This window comes from Callorhinus ursinus, unplaced genomic scaffold (genome assembly GCF_003265705.2).
Source record: "Callorhinus ursinus isolate GAN/ISIS: 27379988/994484 unplaced genomic scaffold, GSC_fseal_2.0 scaffold20, whole genome shotgun sequence".
In the NCBI taxonomy this organism is placed as follows: domain Eukaryota; kingdom Metazoa; phylum Chordata; class Mammalia; order Carnivora; family Otariidae; genus Callorhinus; species Callorhinus ursinus.
Window position 1 is genome coordinate 27596691 of NW_027397082.1, and position 23681 is coordinate 27620371.

Genomic DNA, 23681 nt, shown 5'->3' on the forward strand with positions numbered 1-23681 from the left:
CTCTCTTTGCTTAGAGGACCCCTCTCAATATTTCTTGGAGGGCTGGAGTTGTGTTTGCAAATCCTTTAGTTTTTGTTTGTCCTGGAAGCTTTTTATCTCTTCTTCTATTTTCAATGACAGCCTAGCTGGATATAGTATTCTTGGCTGCATATTTTTCTCGTTTAGGGCTCTGAAGATATCATGCCAGTCCTTTCTGGCCTGCCAGGTCTCTGTGGATAGGTCTGTTGCCAATCTAATGTTTCTACCCTTGTAGGTTACATATGTCTTCTCCTGAGTTGCTTTCAGTATTTTCTCTTTGTCTCTGAGACTCATAAGTTTTAGTATTAGATGTCGGGGTGTTGACCTATTTTTATGGATTTTGAGAGGGGTTCTCTGTGCCTCCTGGATTTTGATGCCTGTTTCCTTCCCCACATTAGGGAAGTTCTCTGCTGTAATTTGCTCCCATATACTTTCTGCCCCTCTCTTTCTTCTTCGTCTGGGATCCCAATTATTCTAATGTTGTTTCATCTTATGGTGTCGCTTATCTCTCGAATTCTGCCTTTGTGTCCAGTATTGTTTATCTCTCTTTTTCTCAGCTTCTTTTTTTCCATCATTTGGTCTTCTATATCACTGATTCTCTCTTCTGCCTCATTTATCCTAGCAGTTAGTGCCCCCATTTTTGATTGCACCTCATTAATAGCCTTTTTGATTTCGACTCGGTTAGATTTTAGTTCTTTTATTTCTCCAGGAAGTGTTTCTCTAATAACTTCCATGCTTTTTTCAAGCCCAGCTAGTATCCTTAAAATCATGATTCTGAACTCTAGGTCCGACATCGTTAATGTCCGTATTGAGTAGGTACCTGGCAGACGGTACTACCTCTTTTTCTTTTAGCTGAGGTGATTTTTTCCATCTTGTCATTTTGTCCAGAGGAGAATAGATGGATGAGAGAAGAAAATGCTAACAGCTTAACAACGTCCCCAGCAAATATACTCTAAACAAATCAGAAAAGACCTGAAACCAGGGTAAAAGAAAGGGAAAGAAAGAAAAAGAAAGAGAAAAAAAAAAAGAAAAAGATAAAAAGAAACAAAAACAGAACAAAACAAAAAAACAGAATATGATCAAATATGATCAGTCTAGTGCATAGATCAGTGCCACACAGTAGAATTTGGGTGTATTTTGGTCTGTTAGAAGGAAGTGCCTCCTAACATTTTCAAGAAAGACTTATATATGTACAAAATAAAGGTTGATACAAAGAAGGGATGGAAGATGACTGTAAAGATGAAAATTATGAAAGATTTTATAAAAGGGATTGATAAGAAGTTGTTTGAAAAAAGAAAGACTTAAAAAAAAAGAAAAAAATGGGAGAGAATGTGATCAGGCAGGAGACTAGAACAAAGCCATACACTGGTGATTTAGGGTATATTTTGATCTGTTAGAAGAAACCGTATCTCAAAATTTTAAAGAGAGAACAACTTATATATATGCCAAAAATAAGGGTAACTACTATGAAGGGATAGAATATGACTCTAAAAATGAAAAATAAAAATGTTTTTTAAAAAAAGGAATTGATAAGATGTTGGTTGAAAAAGGGAAAAAGAAAAATTCAAAAAAAGAAACAGTTAAAAAAATTAACTTTTAAAGACTAATGAATCATGGGAAAAAAGCCATGAATTCTATGTGCACTATTCCCCTAGTGCTGGAGTTCTCCCATTCTCATTGATCAGTAAACTTGGTCTTGGCTGGCTGTTCGTGCTGATCTTCTGGGGGAGGAGCCTGTTGCCCTGGTTCCCAAATGTCTTTGCCGGAGGTGGAGTTGCCCCGCCCTTACCGGTCTGGGGTAAGCAATCTGTTCCGATTTGCTCTCGGGAGATTTGTTCCCTGCAATCTCTCGGTACAGCTTTGGAGGACCAGAGTGAAAATGGTGGCCTCCCAATCTCTGCCCGGAGGAGCTGAGAACTTGGGGCCCCGCTCCTCAGTGCGCCCCCAGAGAAAAGCAGTCACTCCTGTGTCCCAGGTCTCCGGCCGCACTCCGTGCTCACCGGGCCTGTGACCGAGCATTTCTGTCTCTGGCACCCAACCCCGTGTGGAGTCTCCAAACCCAGCAGATCCCTGTGGTGCGCTCCCGCGTCGCTCCTCCCGGGGGAGGAAGGGGAGTCTCCCTGGATCTGCTGCTTGTTGGGTCCCTGCTGGAGGAGCAGTGGCTTGACTGGGCCGTGGATCACGGTTTATGGCAACTCCGAGCTGAGAGCCCGCGCCTCAGCTCCGTCTCTGCAGCCGGCTTCCCCGCTCCGATCCCTGGGAGCTCTGCGGCACTCAGGCACCCCCGGTCTTTCTGTGACCCCGAGGGTCCTGAGACCACACTGTCCCGCGAGGGTTCCACCCCCCGCTTAGCCACTGCAGCGACGTCCTTCAGCGGAGCCGACTTCTAAAAGGTCCGATTTTGTGCTGCGCGGCTCTATCACTTGCCAGAAGCAGCTGATGGAGGCCCCCTCCCCGCCGTCTCTCCTCCCGAATATTGCCTCGGATTCACTTCTCCGCACATCCTACCTTCCAGTAAGTGGTCGCTTTTCTGTTCAGAGAGTTGTTGCTATTCTTTTCTTCGATCTCCTGTTGAGTCGTAGGTGTTCAGAATGGTTTGATCCCTATCCAGCTGAATTCCTGAGACCAGACGAAATCCAGGTCTCCTACTCCTTCGCTCACTTGATTCTTTTAGAAGCAGCAACTTGAACCTTCAAAACCCAGAGCTCAGTGTAGCAACAGGTGTATTTTCTCATCAGACTGGGAGTTCAGGAGACTGTACATCTCTCCTCAGGGCATTGAGGGAGTGGAAGTTCTCCAATTACCAGTTCAAGGAAGAAAAAAACAAAAGCAAATAAATACTTTTCTGCCTGGGCTCGCCCTACTCAGACTTTACTGCGGTTTTTTGTTTTTCTTTGTTTGTTGTTTGTTTTTCTGGGACCCAGCCTCATTCAAAGGGCATCTGAGCACTATGGTCCTTTTTTTCCATGGCTAGAAAAAAAAAACTCAGTGGAATCTGGTGTCTGTGATTTCTTGCTCTACTCCCTTCTCATCAGAATGTGATTAACTGGTTCAATGATCAGTCAAGAAGCTGCAGGTTTTCATCTCTCTCCTTTAATCCTCTTTGCTTCGTCACTCATTATTAGTGAGCTACAATATTAAACGAATTGATGTAACCACCTTCTGAATTTTATAATCTCTTACCTTTTTTTTTTCTTTGCACAGCAGATTTAAGTCTGCTTCTTAGTACAGCCCTGGCCCTGTTCTGAACATTTGGAAGAAACAGTCTTTAAATATAACCCACCACAGTGATTCCTCCACAGATGCTCATCCAAGCTGCTAAGTAACCCAGACGGTACCACTGTCCCTGCACCCACGTTTTTCAGAAAATTTCCAACCAAAAGAAAAAAAAACAACTCATCATTACTTAGCCATGACAGCCCCCGAAAAACACAAAATAATTGGAAATTGGACACAGGTGTTTACAAAAAGGTTGGCTTCCTTTCTAATTAATTTCAAAATTTTGTCTTAACTAAAAAAATATAAATGTTGGTCATTGTGATGGACAGAATAATGGCCCCCAAAGACATTCATGTCCTCACACCTGGAACTGGTGGATATATTACCTTATTTGGCCAAAAAACACTTTACTGACGTGGTTATGTTAAGGATGTTGAGATGGGAAGAGTGGTGTTATCCAGGTGGGCCCCATGTAATCACAAGGATCCTTATAAGAGTGGGGCGAGAGGCCTGTGGCGCATGTCCAGATGGAGGTGTCCGGGAACCTCAGGGCGCTGGGGCCTTTGAAAGCTGAAAAGTCATTCTTCCCATAGAGCTTCCAGAAAGAACGGGTACTGCCAACACCTTGACTTTAGGCCAGTGAGACTGACGTTGGACTTCTCACCTCCAGAACCATAAGAGAGCAAGTTCATGTTGTTTTAACCTGCTAAGTTTGTGGTCATTTATTTTTGTAGCAGTAACAAGAAAACTATAGCAGTTATATAGGTATTTCACTCGTAATTCTCTAATTTCACATCACTGCATTTTTTAGTAAAAATGACTGTATTGTGGGTATTCTCAGTCATCAGTTTTTCTTCCCTATAGGTATTTCATATTTTTGCTGTTGCTTGTTTTATCTTTTATTAACTTGCCTGGTGACATCAATCTAGTGAATGGAAGGAAATAACCAGCCTGTGAGGGATAGGAGTAGACTTTACGTTGGTTTGCGTGGACTGGGTCTCAGCCCCATCTGGCTCAGAAGGTTGCTTTGGCATGCCACTTTCTCAGTATACTTTGTGATGGACCGTTTGCTTCTGGGAGTTAGAAATATGTATATTCAAATCCTGGTTCTGCCACTTCGTAACTTGTATCTTTAGCTGCGAGCTTAATTTTCCTAAGCTTTGAATTCCATATATATAAAATAGGGATTATAGGGGTGTTAAGATGATATAAAATAATGCATGTGAAATGCTTAGCACAGTTTCTACTACATAGTTAACTGCGACCTACTTAATAGTATCCATTATTGATTGGTTAAAACTGCAATAGACTTGTATGTGATACACCAGTGTTAGTTATGCTAACATTTGGGCCAAACCTGATTGTTATGGGTAAACCTGGAGAATTTGGGTAATAAGAAATGTCCAGTCAACTAGCTGGAAAGAATAATCTTAAGGTTGGAGGGAAGTGGTATCTTAAGAGCACTTATTTGAAAACACCATATTCTCCCAGGAGTGAAATGTGTATCCAGTGCTGTTCTGCATGTGACAAAACCTACTGCATGATGTGCTTAGTGTGTGGGAAGTAATTCTTAGGATTGCATTAATCTAACAAAAGATGGGAATCATTCTGCCTTCTTATTAAAGAAATGATTAGGAAGTTGTCAATGCAGGAAGAGTGTGTACTGTGTGTGTATGCTTAGTTACAATGTTGGATATACTATGCCATTTGCTAACTGGGGAATCTGCTTAATTTACAAGGCATTTTATATATATATGTGTGTATGTATATATATATATATTTTTTTTTTCATGAGATGGTTCCTAATGGGTTAGCAGTCAACTTCTCTCTGCCCCAGAGTGTGGGGTGACGGGCACAGGACGGGCAGCCCAGACTCTGATGGGACCTGAGAATTCATGAGTCCCTAGTAGAACAACTGCAGATACTTTTGGGAGGTATATTTCCATTAAAAATAACTTACATTGACTTGAGCACGATTACGTGCTGAGCCCTGTCCTCACCCCTCCATGTGCTTTATGTCCTGTAACTTTCACAGGTCAGCTCTAGCGTAACTCTTAATTATGAGGAAAATCGGAAGTTAAATAACTTGCCCAAAGTCTCACAGGTGATAAATAGCAATGTTGAAATTCAAACACATGTATTTTGCCTTGATGGTCTCTTTTCCTAAACCGCTCAGATGTGTTACCCCTGCAAGTCCTGAGACTCTCAGAAATGACCTCCCTCCTTGTAGGAGACAAGCTGGGGGAGGGAAAGGTTTTGTGCCTGTCCTCTGCTGTAAAACTCCTTTTTCTGGCCCTCAGAGCAGTATGTGTACTGGAGTCTGTCTTCATAGGGTTCAGGAAATTTCTAGGTACTCCTTCCCTCTATCTTTCTGGTAGCCTATCAGGCATGAATCGGGCTGCTTTCCCTTCTGTACCTGGGCTGTTCTGACCAGATGCAGAGAACTGATGGCTTCTTACCCCGAGGAGTCTGCAGTGGTCTTGCAGTATAAGCCAGCTGCGTGTTACCTGTTACTTTGAAAAATTGATGACAAACTCAGGTGAGCGAACTAGGTGACTAGATCAGATGTGGGTATTTGGCTCAGCTGTAGAAAACCCAGGGGCAGCATCCAGACCGAAGAACACATCAAGAGGGAATAGCAAGAGGCCAATGCCCGAGCCACTGAATCTCCAACCACAGCTAGTGATTCAAGGCAGCACTGGGCTGATTTCCTCCCTGACCAACTGGACATCTTAAAAGAATCAAGTGTTTGCTCACAGTGGTTTCTCATCCTTGCCTTTTCTTGCCACAGCCAGAAAGCCTGGTCTGTGTATATCAGTACGGACAGGGGAGCAGTGGGATAATTATCTCCCAAGCCTAACCTGTAACTTGAAGAGCCGGGTTGTATACACCTGGGATTCTCCGCCCTGGCTACAACAGCAGAATCCCTTTGGGAGCTTTGAAAAACTGAATGTCTTGGTTCCACCTCCATATGTTCTAATTTAATTGGAGCTCAGGCATAAATACTTTTTTTTTTTTAACTCCCAAGGTGATTTTTAAAAGTACAGCCAAGTTTGAGAAGCTTTGTGTGACTCATTCTGAGTGAGACTGCCTTTGATCTCTCTGGGAGGAAAGCCTTCCTCCTTAGCAATACTGCCTAGAAACGAAAATCTGAGTTGGGTCCTGCTTGACGGTTGGGCTGGGGCGTTCTTGTTCTCATCTTTAGTTTATGCCTGTGCAGCCCTAGCTCACTTGTGCTACTAGGCAGGTGTCCCCACCTTCTCAGGAAGCCAAGATCTGAAAAAGAGAACCCCATAATGTCGAGCACATCGTAGGTGCTTTTTATGTGTTCGGATGAATATAAGAGGAGTGAGGATGTTCTATTTGGACTACTAGATAATGAACATAATGGTTAATATATGTCACCTTGGCTGGGCGGAGGGTGCCCAGATATCTGGGCAAACATTCTGGGAATTTCTGTGAGGATGCTCTTGGATACGTTTAACATTTTAATAGACTGAGTAAAGCTGTGGATGCGGGCCACCCACATATGGAGAGAATCCATTTGAAGGCCTGATTAGAGCAAAAAGCTACACCTCCCCTGAATGCTCAGTTAGGGAATTCTTCTTGCCAGACTGCCTTGAACTGGGACATAGGCTTTTTCATGCCTTTGGACTCAACCTGAAACATGGGCATATCCTGGGTCTTAAGCCTGCAGGCGTTGAAACTGGAATTGCACCTTTGGTTCTCTTAGTCTTGAGACATGTCAGCCCTAGTAAATGAGCTGATTTCTTATAAATCTCATAGATACACATCCACTACTGGTTCTTCCTTTGAAGAACCCTCATACACTTCTCTGAGAAAAATCTATTCTTTTTGTAGTCCTCTTCTGTAATAACTAGTGATGACTAAATTTTTCTCTCCATCTTTGGAATGAACCTTATGATCTAAAAAATGTTCAAATCCTCAAATTTATTGAGGACCTACTATGTGTGAGACACTCAGGTAAGTACTTTAGATAGATGAATAAGACATTATCTGTATTCCCTCCCCAAAGTTTCAGTCTCTTAGAGACAAGAAATACTCAAAAAAAAAAAAAAAATACAAAAGGTTATAGGTATTAGGCCTATATACAGATAACAATCAGGGTGAAGAGTAGTTATTCTACCTTGAGACCCAAGGGGGCCTTTTTTGTGCAGGGTAGAACCTCAGTGTCCATGTTCTTATTTCCCTCCTACTCCCTTTTGTGGCTTAAGGGAGCATCCACCTCAGAAGGTGCCCTACCACTGAGCAGACCATTTGGGCCTATCGTGCTTGATAAGTCTGTCCTCTGGAGTTGCGGTTGGGGAACCGGTCAGGACTCGCACTGCTATCCTCTCAATACAAGAGATCATACTTGTCCCCCAGCTTGGGAAGAACTGCTGAGGTGACCAACATGGGGCAATTTGGTGGCCTTCAGTCTGGAGGGCCCTTGATGGGAAAGGAGAGAGAAGAGGAGCTTCTGTAAGAACCAGAAGTCAGAATCTGTGGGCCTCTGTGTTCAGCAACAGAGTTTGGAAATCCAAGCTGCTCCGGAACCAAGTGTTGTAATGGCCTTTCTCCATCTTTTCCTTTGAATAGTCACTGGATGGTGTGACTATGGGCTGATAAATGCTGATATGTAGGTAGGAACTAATATCACTGCTTATATTTGGTCTCATTTGCTACCAGCACAAAGATGCTTAGAAAGTCCAGCTCTTAGGCACCAGACAGCAAGTACCTACAAGGAAAACACAGAGGGCAGTATTTCATGGGAAGCTCATGTCCCCACCCTCCTCCCATCATATGGTAAGGAAATGAGAAGTTGGAAGGGGACACAATTGGGAGGCAGTAGTGAAACCTTGTTCTAGAAGGAGCTTCCATGTTTCTTTTTGGGCAGCCTGATAACACCCATTTCTGGGGCTGAGTTGGAGATGCTCGTGGTCATTCTATTGTGTCTTGTTACAAGTCCTGAGGTTCAGGATGTTTCCCAAGATTTTGTCCTTCCCCCCAAAATAAAAATTTTGTCCCCTCTTGGAAATCAAGGCTCTAATGGCTTATTCCTGGGTACCTAGGTACTCAGGAAATGTCCATTCCTTTTTCCTTGCCTGACTTGCCTATACCCAGGCAAAAAATCTTAAGGGCCCTGGCATCTTGTCTCCAGTACTTCCTAGTATCTCCTCAACAGCCTCCCTTTCACCATTAAAACAATAGCTAACACTCAAATAGCTTACTATATGCCAAGTACATTCTAAGCCCTTCATATGTATTAAATCACTAATCCAGCAACTCGGAGGTAGATAATCTTTATAAATGATGAACCTGATGGCAGAGAGGTTTAGTAACTTGCCAAAGGCAAAGGCACACAACTATTAAGTGACTGATCCCACATTTAAAATGAGGGAGTCTCACTAGAAAGTCCATGCAACTATTATCCTCTTTTGACTTTATTGACCATAGAAAAGGGGTGATCCATTCAGTCCCATTGGTGTTTGTAACTTAGTTTCTTGTCCTTGCCCGTGGTCTACTAATAAACCTTTCCATCGCCCGATAGAATACATTTCTAACGGTGGAGCTTCAAGCTGGAGACTTCATACATGTTCTTTTTTCCCCTTGAGTGGAAACACTTAGCTGGCTTCTCATTTTGTGTAAAACAAGCTCTGATCATTCAAATCATTTTGTTCTTAGAACAAAGTGGCCATAATTTCATGTAGGGGCTGTCTACTTTTGCAGTCATGAGCAAGCAGTTGCCTTGGTAACAGCATTTGGAAAGGACAAAGGCCCAGGGAACTTTTGTCAAGACCCATTACACTGTGCAGAGAGGCTCTGCCTCTGCGCACCCCCACCCCACACCTTTCAGCTGCCTCCCCTTTTGTGGCCAACTTGGAGGCCAAGTGCGGTAGAAAGCGAGAAGTTTGAGCCATGGTTAGACCAGTCATCAAAAAAAATAGGCCAATTAGAAGGGACCTCAGAGGACAGCTCAAGATTCTAGAGGGTGTGAGTAGTGACTCGTCGTTCAGTGTTTAGCAGGTGGCCTCCTACATCTTGTTTGGGTCTGATGGTTATCATTCTCCCATGAACTGCAGAATTTTTGAGAGTTCTGTAAGATCAGCTTCTCTTTAGACTTCTAACCTCTGATCTTAGCTCTACCTTCTGGAGTAACGCAAAGTATGCGTGGTTTCTCCTCTCTAGGAGAATCCATCAGGTATTTAGGGACAGATGACTTGTTCCTTTTTGAGACTTCTCTGTTCCTGCATCCCTCATGAGTAGGATAGTTAAAAGAGCACTCGGCATCTTCAGTGCTCCACTCTAGAATCTCTTCCACTTCACACTCTTAAAGCATGGTTCCCCGAAATGACACACCACATATGTGGTCTGACCAGTGTAGAGGCTACCATAGTCACCTTACTAGATTGGACAACATGTAGGATAATTTCCAATGGTTGACTTTTTTCATAGGCTTATTATAAAACTTCCTCTACCAGAACAGAGGAAGGTCTTTAAATATTGTGCTCAATTATGACCAGAGTCCTATTTTGTACATCCTGTATAAAACCTAAATTACAATGTTATTACTAATCTTGCAATATAGCTTATATGGAATGCTTTGACAGCCACACTTAAAAAGTATGCTTTATAATATAAACAGTGTAATCTTATTCCTCTGATTAAAAATAGGTGTTCTGTTGACCACAGACATTGGTCTGCTTTCTGACTTAGTGACAGCATGATGGTCAACTGTCCATGAAAAGCAGGACAAGGAGCAGTACTTGATTGATTTCAGGCTCTGTGTAGGATTATTCTGAGTGTCTCAGAAGCCAAGGAGGGGACACTCGGTGAAGTAAGGTAAGCTTCCCTCTCCTTACCTGAGTAGGAGGGCAGAGTGGGGAAATGGAGCTGCCCTTCTCTCCTTGAATTGAACCCTAACAATGTAGGAGGAGGTATAATATTGGCAGAAGAACACTCAGCTAGAAGTACATACCTGAGTCTGAACTCTGATTCCAGCACATATTATTAAGTTGCTAGAAGTTAATTCCATGAACTACAATGTCCCCACATGTGGAATGGGGATGATCACATCATGAATTTTATTTGATGAGACAACATGTAAAATCTAGTTTAGTGACTGGCCCCAAAATCCATTCAATAAATATCACCTTCTCTTCATTTAAGGATTTCTAAGCTAAGTCAAGCACCCAGTGTGCCGATCAAGGCTGTTCTTAGAAATTCTGATGCCCATCTATTAGCATGAACACAATTTCTGGTACTGGACAGGGAGTAGTAAAATTTGCTTTTCTATTCCTGGTAAGCTTATCTAATTGGGAACACAAGGTTTTATAAAAGCTGTACCAAAAATGCTACAGCAGTGTAGAGGAAGGAAATATAAGTAGTTTGGGAGACTTAAAGGGTTTTATCTCTAAGGTGCTCTTGGAAGAACAATAGTTTGTTTAGTGGAAATCACAGGAAAGTGAAAATTTCAGGTGGAAGAAATACCAAGAGCAGCAATGGGGTGGTGGCAGTGGGGGAATGGGGAACTAATGAGTTTTAGACCCGCTGTACCTGTCAGGCATATATATATCCAAGCATTTATGTAGTGGTAATGAGTCCTCAGAACAACTACCATTTCCTGAGCATTTTCCATGTGCCAGACACCCGGAAATACACAAGCATTTGTGTGGAGTCTCACCTGATTCTCTGGAGGCCCTGTGAAGTCGGCCATTTCCAATGGAAAACTCAAGATCTAAGTGGTCAAGTAGTTTGCAAAGGATAAAGCGTTAGCAGGGGAAGCTGAGGTTTGAATGCAGGCAGCCTTGTGTTTAAACAGGTTAAGGAACAAGGTCGAATTTTTATAGCTAACAAAGGTAGGATCAATTTTTTGGACCTAGATCAGCCTGACTCAAAGGTCCGTATTTCTTCTGTAAAAGTCTAGCCCCCAGTCTGGAACATGAGAGCCTCCATGAAGGTCTGAATTAACCAGAGAACTGGACTGGACAGACGGCCTTGGATAAGGGAATTGACTACTTAACCTCTCCCCAGCCACTTGGGCTCCAGGATGGAATTGTGCTCAAAACAATTTCTATTTCCTTATAATGAATACACAGTTTCACTTCTAATTATTTCACAGGAATAATCTCTTTAATTTTAGCTAAACCTAAACTTAGGAATAGGACACAGTACCCATTTCAATGATGCATATAATAACTGCAAACACTTGTTAAGTGCTTGGTAGATAGGAAGCTCTACACACTTTCCATGGATTAACTCAATTCTCTTAGCATCCACTATCTTACTACTTATTTTGGAATTTTTATCAAATCCTGTTTAATGAAAATACAATTAAAAGCTACATTTAAAAAAAAAGTGGGGTTCTTTTGTATTTGTGTTTTGAGCGAGGATTTAACACTATAGATTATTTCTTACCCTGTAGCCAATTCTTTTAAGACCAGAACTCCTGAGAGAGACAGCAGGACAGAGAGTTGTGAAGGAGAGAGGGAGAAGTGAGTAGACACGACCAGGTTGCAGAAAAGTAGATGCGGAGGCTGATCTGACAGGAGGCTTCTTATGGTGCACAGAATATGAATTCACAGAATCTTCGTAAAAACAACCTCACAACAAATCTCCTGGATCTCGATAGGCAGTTTCTGATTCTCAAGGGGTATTTATGTGACAAAGACCTTAAACATTAGGGGTCAGTTCCTTGTGCATTGTGGGCAGTACTCCTAAACTGGTTTGGGAAAGGCTACAGTGATCTCCCAAGGAAATTTTTTTCGTAAGGCTGTCTGCATCCTGAGACTATGCATTAACCTCCTTACAAAAATGAAACCAGGCGGGGCTCCTGGGTGGCTCAGTCAGTTAAGTGTCTGCCTTCAGTTGGGGTCATGATCCCAAGGTCCTGGGATCGAGTCCCCCATCAGGCTCCCTGCTCAGCGGGAAGTCTGCTTCTCCCTCTGCCCCCCCTTCCCCACTTGCGTGCGCATTCTCTCTCTGCTGCAAAAATACAAATCTTAAAAAAAAAAAAAAAAAAAAAAAAAAAAGCCGGGGAAGTGAGGTTAAGTCACTTGCTGAAAGTCCCAGAGCTGGCAGGTGGAGCCAGGCTCTTAGCCATGGCGATCCCTGCCCCTCTATGGGAAGTAGTGTTACCTGCTGATAGAAGTTTAACTTTTTCATCTTTGACAAGGAAAAGACCATGAGCTATTTGATCTGGACTCTGTTTCTTCAAGAAAATGGAAATAGTGCTAGTGGTCTGAGCACCTTTGCTTTTTCTCAGGTGCTTATCTTTTTTTTTTTTTTTCCTCCTGTTTTAAATTGAAACCAGTCTTGGTGAATTAAAGTCAAGGGCTCTGCACTCCCCTTTATTCTATGAAATCTTTTATTTTCCTAGTCCCTGTCAAACTCTGTATATTCACAGCTGGAAAATTTGGGAGCACAGTCCTAGGGGTAAGAAAGAATTCCACTGCAGACACATACCCTATACTCCTATCTTTCAATCTGCTGCAGTTATTCGGAGCAAACCTGCTTCTGGAAGTAGAGAACACTTGGTGAACAACACTACCTGGGCTCTTTAAAGATAGGGCTCTTAGCCAGAGTATCTGGAAGAGTTGATCCAGCAGTAAACTCTCATTTTATGACCTACTGGCCTCCGTTTATCAAACAAAAAAAACAAAAAACATTCAGAGAAATAGTGGAAGGGGAGTTTTCTCTTAGATGGAAAATTTTAAAGTTATTTGTGATAAACTATATGGCTGGAAAGGAGATTGCTTTGGGTCATTCTTATTACTTTATCTCTTGCACATTAAGTTTTTGCCCACACGAAAGGCTATATCCTAGGAGATGAAGATGCCCAGAACAGAAAATCAACAATAGTCTTTGCAGTTGGTGACTGAGGCTACAGATATTTTCTATTGCAAGTAGTTGATTGCTCTCCTCTACCCAGAGTACTGAAGAGTTGACGGGAAACAAAATCTCTGCTATGTTGTCTGTGGCTGAACGCTTATCAGGAACAAACTAGAGTGTTGCAAAGCAACAAATCTGTCTATAAATTCAGACCCCCATTCCATCAGGCTGGGGTGCATGGGCAGTAGCTCAGGGGAATAGCTATAATCCGTTTCTCGGGAGACCTTAAATTCCCATGGGTTTGAGCTAGTTTAAGTTGGACTTTTACTGGGAGTAGGGCTGGTCTGATGAGTAAGCAACTTTATTTTGTGGGAATGGGAGCTTGTGGCCAGGAGCTGTGGATGTTCTACACCATGACACAGGTCTTGCCAATCCTGAGGCTCCATTCCCGTGGCCAGAGTGCTATGCTCAGAGTTACTGAGCTAGTCTGGGCTAATCACTGTCATTAGGGAAATGGGATTCTGTTACTGGAAGCCCTCATCAAGAATGCATGATTCACAGGGGCGCCTGGGTGTCTCAGGTAAACACCGGACTCTTGATTTTTTTTTTTTTTTTTTTTCTCAGGTCATGATCTCAGGGTCCTGGGATTGAGTCCTGCATTAGGCTCTGTGCTCAGTGGGGAGTCTGCTTCAGATTTTCTCTCTCCTTGTGTCCCCCCCCACCCCTCCCACCTCCCCCTGTGCTCACTCTCTAAAATTAAAAAAAAAAAAAAACAGGACTCACATGAGAGAATAACATCTTCCAAGAGTGGTGGTGCTGGGCAGATACCCACTCTAGGGGGAAATATGACCATAAAGTATGAGCCAGGAAAGGGGAAGAAAAAAAGGTTTGTTAGAAAAAAATACAAGGAGCTAGTGTGCAAGTAAAGAATTAATCCACCCAACTGTTAACAGTGCTTATATTGTGAGGGTAATATTTTAAGATTTTGACAGAGCACAAGCAGGGGTAGCAGTAAAGGGAGAGGGAAAAGCAGGCTCCTCACCAAGCAGGGAGCCCGATGCAGGGCTCGATCCCATGATCCTGGGATCATGAGCTGAGCTGAAGGCAGACGCTTAAACATCTGAGCCACCCAGGCGCCCTGCGAGGTTAATTTTGAGGGAACCATCATTGTTTATGCCATGTAAGTTGTGAGGGGCTGTGCGGGCCCTGGGGAATGTCTGGAGTGAGGGGCATGCTTTCAGAAGAGCTGTCTCTAGTGGTCTGAACCTGTGCTGTCCAGTTCAATGGGAACAAAGAAGGCATTGAGCCCTACAAGAGAGAATATCTTTTTATAGAAAACTGGAGAAAAATCTAAATTCGAGAAATATCCGGGCTGCAGTGTAGAAAATACTGGACTACAGCAAGACTGCAGAAGTATCTAAAGTGACTCTTCCTTCTGCATAGTCTTCATACAGAAGAAAATGTAAGCACTTTTTCTCTGCCTTCCAGACTTGAAGACCCCAAGACCTTCCCTTTAAGAAAGCCCTAGTTATTTTATTACAAAGTTTCTATCAGTGGCCAGATCTTAGGATTCTTCTTGGGCGAGTGCTAGAAGTAGTGTATTTGCTTTGTGAATTATGTGTTCCCAAGCCAAATTCAAAGACCTGCCTAAACATCCCTGTATCTAAAAGCGGTGATTCTGCAACATAAACATGCTTTGGCACCCAATTTATCCTGCCACTGTGACAAATGTTCTGGAGAGAAAACATGACCTTTCATGACCTGTTTCTCTCACAGATACTCTCTAAATACCCCTGGCTCTGTGACAAGTATACATGGTGGAGGATTAAATCCTGCATCTGTAGAGTATTTCACCTAGATTTTGGCACTTAGTAGATCCAACAAATGTTAGCTGTCACTGGTTATAACCCCCACACCCACATCACAACCACCCTTCTGGATGCAGGTCTAGCATGCAAACATGACAGTGAGATTTCTTGAACCTACCCTTTCTACGTGGTAGAAAGTATGTAGAACAATGGATCGTGGATCACCACATCAAAAACTAATGTATGGTGACTAATATAACATAATAAAATTTAAAAAAAAAGTATGTAGGGGAGGAGGTGCTCCCATCTTGGTGGGGAACCGCTCAGTGAAAGTACCCCTGGGGCTGTGAGTTGGGATTTTAATACTGCCTTGGACTAGTCTTGAGGGGTACGAAAGGTACGTTGCAGAGGCTAACCAGAGTGGTGTGTGGACTTTGGATAGTGGTTAGGTTATGGCGAGTGCTTCCGGAGTTCCATCTTGAATCATATTTTTACCACTTTACCCTCTTTCATCCACACTGGCCTCCTTTGAGCTTTTGTAGTCCACATGTCCTCTCTTTCCCAGGGACATCCCTGTGCTTTCTGTCTAGACAGTGCCGCCCTCAGCTCTTCACGTGGCTGGTTGGCCCTTTTCACTGATCAGGGGTCACATTAGGTCTTCCCTGAAAATATCACCTAAGTTGGTATCCACATTTATTCTGTCATGGGATCCTTCCTACCACTTGAACAGCACTTTTCTCAATTTGCGATTATTTGTGTTGACTTTTTTTTTTTTTCCTCTCTTCCTGTGTGGGGCCGGCCATTCATCAACTGACCTCCAGGTGGGCCCCTTCTAAGCTCTCCTATGATAGGCACCAATGTTGGGAAGAATTCTGTTCTGTTCTATGGTGTGGATTAAGAAATAGGTTTTATTAGGGATAGAGAAAATCTCAAGGCCAGGATACAGTGAGAAAACTGCATAAATCCATCATTATACCAAATGTAGTGGAGCTGGGGGATGCTAAACATACGGGGCTCTGCTTCAGGAGAAGAGCTCTTTCTCATCACTGATCGGTCTCAATCGTGTGGGCTGCTCGAACAAAGTACTGATGAGGTTCAGGATACGTTACCCCAGAATGTTGGTGTATTAAATATTTTAAGCCGATCAAGTTTGAGAAAATGGTGGGAGCGGGGAAGTCACTCTGATCTCTGTACCCTGCCCTTCTTCCCTTAAGTATGTCCTATAAACCTTCCTATAACAGAAACCTCCTTCCAAAGAAAAAGGGATGCTGCAAATAATCCAAACTGGCCTCACTATGTATCCCTTAGTTTACCAAACTTACCTCCTACTTCACCCTGTCCTTTCTCCATGACTGTTGGTTCTGCATCAAACCTAATATTAAAAATACCCAGCTTAACCACGTCTTTGGGTTTTTATTTCCGTATGAAGGCTCTTGTGTCTCCTTAAACTTACATTAAATTTGTGGGTTTTTTTTCTTGTTAACTTGTCTTTGTCAGTTAAATTTTGAAGACCACTCAGGGATCCTAAAAAGGTTGAGGAAAACTTTTTCCTCCCCAACAATAACTAGACTGAGTGGCTTACGAAAAATAAACTTATTTCTTATAGTTCTAGAGACCAAAAATCTGAGCTCAGGGCACCAGCATGGTCTGGTTCTGGTGAGAGCCCTCTTCTGGCTTGTGGAATGCTGACTTGGCAATGTAGCCTCACATGGTGGAGGCCACACCTGGTAGAGAACAGAGACAAAGCAAGCTTTCTCATGACTTTTGTAAAGGGATCAGTCCCATTCATGAACTCATCTAATCCTAATTACCTTCCAAAGACCTACCTCTTAATAACATCACACAAAGTGAGTGTGTGTGTGTGTGTGTGTGTTGGGGGCAGGGTGGGTAGGGTTTCAACGTGAATCTTGAGGGGACATGAATTTATAATACTTTCCCTTTTTAGAGAGCAAAATTGAGAGCAGCCTCTTCAGTGGGGGAATAATCAGATGACTTTTCCACTAGGCAATCTGGATTTGAGTTCCAGCTATTTAAGGGAGTTTTCTGGGAGACCCAGGTGACCCATGGAAGTTTAAAGAATCTTCTGAGAAGGAAGCCCCTGGTTCCATGAAGAGCTAAGCTCAGGTGCAACCCCTTCTGGTGGGTAAGCAGAATCCTTTGTCTCAATGGGCTTACTGTCCAGATAACCTAGTGTGAGCTCCCCAGTTCAATTCTGGATAATTTTGTTCATCTCATCAATGTAACCTAGTGACTGGGATATAGCAGATACTCAAGTGTCTTTTTAATACATGAAACAACCATGAAGGAAGGAGCCTTGGAGACTCCCTGAAAACTAGGTTTTAGATTACTCTGATTTCAATAGCACTCTTCTGGTGTGTCCACTAATAAAAATCCTAATTTATCTCTGCAGGGGATTTGTTTATGGCAGATAGCCTGAACATCTGTGAAATTTCAGTTTTCTGGGAACACTGCGTAACCATCTCTTTTCCTTGGGGAACTAGAGGCATCCTGAAAACTATGTCAGGATACAGAAGCCTCCCAGAGAAGTAGGGCCTTGGAATATTTGGCCAAAAAGTATCTGCACTTCCCAGAATACACGTAATGAAGAGGATGTGTGAAAGGTATCATTTGCTTTCTGAAGGTTGCCTGTTGGCATCTTATATTCCGTGTGTCCTCCAGATCCTCTCCGGGCTAGTGAGATTGGTAAATAAGGTACGGCACACTCTGCCTAAGGCAACTCTAAAATTACTCTTCTATAATAGTCCATCTCACCAATAACTAAGATCCCTCAGGGCTCACTGGAAACTTAGAGACAGACAGATTGGTTGCATCCTCTATTCAGTCTCTTAATGACTAAATACCAGAGCATTCCAGAACCAATGCGAGGATATTGCCAAATTAGCACTTTGGGGGCACAGGAGATGGATACTTTTATCTCCCATGCTCCCCATAGTGAGGGAAGGGAGAAGACGGAAGAAAATAAGGTAATGCGTTTAGTCAAGGGAAGGGATTTACAAGGAGGAGACATCAATTGTAGCCAACATGAACAAAAAGACCAGGATGTTTCATAGACCGGAAAAAAAAAAAAATTCAGGACTCTCTCTAGCTCTTTCCTATACATCCTTTTTCCATTCTTTGCCTATATGGAGGAATAGGGCTATCCCATGCTGACTTCGTTTTTAAGCCCTCAAACCGAAGCAGAGGCTGCTTAGTGCTCTTGACCTTCCGAATGCCTCCCGGATGATCTGTGAGTGGTTCAGTTGGATCAGAAGTCCAATTCTGGCCCCCTCATAAAGGGTTGGAAATCTGGCTCATGTAATAAACAGCTCCTAGAAGTCTCTCGCTAGGGGTGGGCCTTCAGTGGGACAGGGGCACAGGTCTCCTCAAGGCCTGGGCATCTACCTCTTGAGGGGTCTTTTCAGGCAGTGGATGGAAACTTCAAGGGAGGGGGAGCAGCATATGAGGGGGAACTAGAGCAAACTTGATAAATGAGCCAGAAGTTCCCACTTATCACTGGTTTTTGTATGAGTTAGCCTTTGTCTTTCTAGAGATTTATAGGAAGAAACAACTGGAAATGGCTGGTGAGGGTGAAAAATTTGAGGTCAAGATCAGAGGTTTTGTTTTGTTTTGTTAACTTTGAGGTAAGATTGACCTATAAAAAGCCATACCAATTTAACAAACAACTTGAGTTCAGAGAGAAGCCTATACCCCTGGAACCATCAAGGCAAACTGTGCCATAAGCCTATCCATCACCACCAAAATTTCTTACTACCCTTGTACTCTCTTGAAAGAAGAACACATAAGACCTACCCTCTTAGTTTTTTGTTGTTCTGTTTGTTTTGTTTTTAAATATGGTCAGTTTCTGACCTAGATTCTTTTACTAGCCTAGGCAAGGATGTGGTTTCAGACTGCCCTGTGTAACCGCCTTCATCCTTTCCTATCCTCTGTGACCAGGGGAACACATTTGAAGATGGTTTGGGTGGGATTAGAAGTGTCTTCCCAGAAATAATTGTTCCTTAAAGGGCTTGGATGGGAGTTTCCCCTGACCTCAGTAACAGTAGGCTCAGCCATGTGTGTTAGGTGTGAATCCTAGAGTTGCCTGGCACTTCCTTTCACCTCTTGGCCCTAGGACCTAAATTTCTATGTGAAATTTTATCTTTTATTCTGTGACTTTTGCTTTGGCTATTATCTCCAGAAGCTAAACTGTATCAAAAGGCTTTTGAAAAACCCAAGTGTATCGCCCTCACTGACTCATTGTCAGGAGAATAAAAAGCCAGCTTCAAAGGCTGCAGCGGGTATGGGGGACAGTGTTGGTTTTTTTTTTTTTTTTTCCCTTCTGAATCCAGGCTGGTGAATCTTGATCAGAATGTTCTTATAGGGTGCCTGGGTGGCTCAGTTGGTTAAGCGACTGCCTTCGGCTCAGGTCATGATCCTGGAGTCCCGGGATCGAGTCCTGCATCGGGCTCCCTGTTCAGCGGGGAGTCTGCTTCTCCCTCTGACCCTCTTCCCTCTCGTGCTCTCTATCTCTCATTCTCTCTCTCAAATAAATAAATAAAATCTTTAAAAAAAAAAAAAGAATATTCTTATAATCCCCACCATGTTTCTGAAGTGCCTTTCAAACAACTTATTTTAGAATCCTTGTTTCATTTAGGGTCCTATGGACATCACCCATTAAATTGAGAGCAGTCCTATTCATACCCCCCCCTCAGGGTAGTCTCCATCCCTGTCCTCCTCAAATTTCCCCCAATACAGTTTCCTCCATTTCCTTGGTTAGTGTTGGCTTCTTCTGGGGTTTTGCCTTAGGACCAAGAGAAAATGAGGAAGGAAGTGGGTGTTCTGGCTTGTTGGCTACTTAGGGGGGGTGGTTAGAGAGTTCCCTAGGGGGTTTCTTCTCTAAGAATAAAGACCCAACGTGATAGCCATGTAATTTCCTCCTTAAATCATCTCAAATAGGTTTCCCTACTTTATGAGTGAAAGGGATTATTAGAACAGAATAAGATTAAAAAATGGGACCTAGGTAAACTATAACCAAAGTGATACTCAATTCTTGTGCTCATCTTGGCCTTCCTTGGAGTCTCTCTCCTGCCATTGTGGTCTGGTGCCTATCCTTGGGATGCATTCAAGGGGATAGCCTCAGGAATTGAGTCCCTATCAGGCAAAATGAATGTATCCATTCCCCAACCATGGGTCTTGCCTGAGGAATTTGTGGGACACTGTGTTATAGTTTGAGATGTGAAGCTCTTTAGGCTTAGTATTGGCTAGAAAGCTTGACCACGTCTGTCTAAAGAGGAAATTTTTATTTGCAACATATCTGCCAATCTTATTTGCAACCTATCACAAGCAGGGACAAAGTAACAGAGGCATGTAGGTCTCAAAAACAAACCAGCCAGTTGGCTAGAACACTTTGCAGCGGAGGAAGAGAGAAGAGAGGCACCAGGAGGCAAGATTACAGATGAGGTAGGGCCTAAGGGCGGGTTTAAAATGCATGGGTTATACCTCTTCTCAGATTGATTGCTTATTATCCTTGAGGTTGAGCTCTTTTCTCCGGTTTGATCTGGGACGAAGGAAGCTGCAGTATGATCATGCTAAGGTGAGCATATAAAACACCACAACTCAGGGCACCTGATTGAGGCTCAGTCCTTAAGCGTCTGCCTTCAGCTCAGGTCATGATCCCAGGGTCCTGGGATCGAGCCCCGCATCGGGCTCCCTGCTCAGCGGGAAGCCTGCTTCTCCCTCTCCCACTTCCCCTGCTTGTGTTCCTACTCTTGATATCTTTCTGTCAAATAAAATCTTTAAAAACAAAAACAAACAAACAAACAAAAACAGTTCTTCTTCCAAAAGTATCACTTCTTGCTTCCTTAGGCACCTTCCAAATCCCTCTCGTTTTCTCCATCTTCAAGTTCATGGAGGTCTGTGCTTCTCCTCCCACCCCTGCCCTAATCAATCCTATTTCTAAGAGAAGAGCTTATAAACTTGCTTGTATTAAAGCCAAAAGTCTTGGGGCTCCTGGGTGGCTCAGTTGGTTAAGCGTCTGCCTTTGGCTCAGGTCATGATCCCGGGGTCCTGGGATCAAGGCCCACGTCAGGCTCCCTGCTCAGCAGGAAGCCTGCTTCTCTCCCTCTGCTGCTTCCCCCCACTTGGTCAGTCTGTCTCTCTGTCGCTCTCAAATAAAACCTTAAAAAAAAAAAAAAAGCCAGAAGTCTTATTCCCCACCCTGCCCCTGACCCTGGGTCGTTAGCCATTAAACGGAGAAACTTATAGCAAAGAACCATAGAATTTCCAAGTCTCCATATTTCAAATTTTTAGCTAACTTTGGTTTTGTTTTCCATATGCCAAGGACATCTGTCCAAAATTTTAGCTCCCCCGCCCCAGCAATTAACTACTTTGGTTTACCTTTTTTTTATTCCATTAGATTGCAACTGAACAGTTTAATTAAAAGACTGTACAAAGCTAGGTCATGAAAGAAGCCTGACTTTACATAGAAGCCGCCCCTCTACACAGCTGCCACTCTTAAGGTAATGGACTTCCCTTTATCTGCCTAACTCCGTCTCCAGGCCACCACGTACACCTTTGGCAGAGTCTTGTGTCTCCTGGGATTGTGAGGTCAAAACCATTTCTCAATTCCAGCCTCCAGCCCTGTCTCCCGTGGCCTATTGGGCTGCATTTCTAAGTAGGGGAAGGCCAACAGGGCAGTGCTATTAATAGGTAAATATTGGAGGTCTCTGCTAGGAGAGACTAGATGGTTCTATGTTAAAGTACTAATAACAAAGAAGACCAGTATCCAAGATGGAAGGAGGCTGACTATTAGAGAAAGAGAAAGGGGAGGGTAGCTAGATATTAATGGGATTTTAAAAGAATGTTAGAATTCCTTGGTAGCTTAGCAAAACTAGTGGTTCTCCTCTCTGGTGACACTCCAGAATCACACCTGGTACTACTTGAAATACTGATGTCCGAGCCCCATGCTCAGGGGTTCTGATCTAACTAGGCAGGGTAGAGGCCTGAGCATCAGTGATGAAATGGGGAGCTAAAGTTGAGAAATACTGATCTGGGACCCAAAGAGTCTTCACATGTTTCAACATTTTCACACAGGTACAAATGGCTCCTCAAACTAAGGGATATTAATAAGATTCTGTCACTAGACAAATCTGGACTCCATCTCAGTGGGCAGGGGCAGTGCCTAGAATCTGATTTTTCTATAAACCTCTCAGGTGAAATTCTGATGGTTCATGGACCATCCTTTGGAAAAAAAAAAAAATCCTCTAAAATAGAGACCATCCTGGGGCACTGGGGTGGCTCGTTCAATGAAGTGTCCTCTTGATTTCAGCTCAGGTCATAATCTCAAGGTTGTGGGATTGAGCCCCGAGTGTGGCTCGTGTTGCTGGGCATGGAGCCTGCTTGGGATTCTCTCTCCCCCTCTGCCCCTTTCGCCCCCTCCCCCCCCCCCCCTTGTCCATTTTTCTCCCCTCTTACAAAAAAAAAAAAAAATATTTCTGAGCATCTGTTGTTCCTCCTGAATGTGACTTTGTTTCAGCCTCATGATGATCCTACGAGGAAAGCAACAGTATCCCATTTTACAGTTAAGGCAACTCAGGTAAAGGTTAAATAACTCGTCTAAAAACACAGAGGTAGCAAATAGCAAACCACACATCACTTGTGAATGCTTAGTTGGAGTGCTAAGGACAAGAAAAGCTTTCAACACAAATTCCTTAAGCTTTTCTGTGCTTCCCGTTGGCACACTTGCTAACCCCCAAGGGTCGTTAGCTTGTGGCTCAAAGAGAATGCGCAAGAGAGCCTGCCCAGAGCCGAGAGAAACCGGTTACATAGACTGGCCCAGCGGAGAACGGTCCTGGGGAGGTGTGCCGTCCACAGGCTGTCCCGGTGCTGCCGATTCTGAGGACCTGTAGGGTCAGTCAGCCCACTTAGAAGAAAAAGGGAACCGTGCTAGAGCCAATCAGAAAGCCCCACTGCTTTAATTCTTGCTGTTTTCCCTGATGTCAAATGTTGTCCCTATTGTCCCAATAAGCATCTCTATCGGTAAAGAGACCTGAAAGCTCCGCAGGTGAGCATAATGGCCAGTAGGAGAGGGCGGCCTTGTTAGAGCAGTGAAGGTGTGTGAATGGAGAAGGGGAGTGAACGAATGCTAGTCATTTTGTCTTCGGTGTGTCGGACTTCAGAAGAGGAGAGAAGTCCATTTTCTGTTGGTCCTTCTCCCACGTCAGAAGACAACATTTTCCCCAAGTTCTTCACATTTTAGCCTAAAGCTGAACTAGGTTAGATGTGCTTCAAGGTTCTCTGTATTCTGGACTCTGAATTCCCCTGCTTGCTTGATACTTCCACTTGGATGCCTCAGGGTTGACGACACCTGTTCTTCTGTCACCTTCTCGTTGGCAGAGAGTAATTCTGTGGTCTCCCTAGCTGCTCCTAGCAGGAACGGGTCCACCTTAGCATCTGCCTCTCACCCTGTAGTTGATCAGGCACGGAGCTCTAGGGTTCTTGTCTCATCGGTATTTCCTGCATCTGGCCACTTCTCTATCTTCTTTGTTCGGCTCACTAACTGCCATTCTAACCTGTCTGGACCACTGCAGTAGCCCCACCTCTCACTGCATTTCCTGCATCCTTGCATGCCCCTCCCATCCGTTGTTCCTATCCCGTCAGATGAGTAATCTTCTCAATGGTCCTTTTTATTTTAATCCTGTGGGTGGATGGTGGTCTTTGTTTTTAGAATGAAGATCAAAACCTCTGACTTGGCCTGTCAGGCTCAGTGCCTCCCTCCTCAACTCTCACCCCCGCTTTCCTGGTCCCATT